Consider the following 336-nt stretch of genomic DNA (forward strand, 5'->3'; position numbering starts at 1 on the left):
TCCATCAGGACCTGAACGGCCCCTGCCACTATCCCAGTGCGTGTGCGCCCGTGCGCCCCTGCGTGTCCCCGAGTCCCCCGCGGCTCCCCTGATGGGCCGGCCCTTCCTGCCGGCCGGGCGGCCCCGCGCCCGCCCTGCCCCGGGCTTCCTGTGACTGCTTGTTTGTTTGTGAGCCCTGGTGGCGGCGGCGGCAGCGACGGCGGCGGCAGAAGGAGGGAAATCGTATTAATAATGCCCTGGTTTCCAGCAGGAAACGGCCGTCAGACACGCTCGCCGCCTCCCTCCCTCGCCCAGGAGGCAGGGAAGGCACGGACGGATATAGCAGGGGTCGCGGGG

General features: G+C 70.2%; 1 protein-coding gene across 1 annotated transcript in view; it reads right to left on the reverse strand.

Moving 5' to 3' along the window:
- EXOC3L2 (exocyst complex component 3-like 2) overlaps positions 1-336 on the reverse strand; it is a 14634-nt gene that overhangs the window by 3036 nt on the left and 11262 nt on the right. The gene's annotated exons all lie outside the window — the stretch shown is intronic.

Source organism: Bison bison, unplaced genomic scaffold (assembly GCF_000754665.1).
Source record: "Bison bison bison isolate TAMUID 2011002044 unplaced genomic scaffold, Bison_UMD1.0 scf7180017864313, whole genome shotgun sequence".
NCBI classification, from domain to species: Eukaryota; Metazoa; Chordata; class Mammalia; order Artiodactyla; family Bovidae; genus Bison; species Bison bison.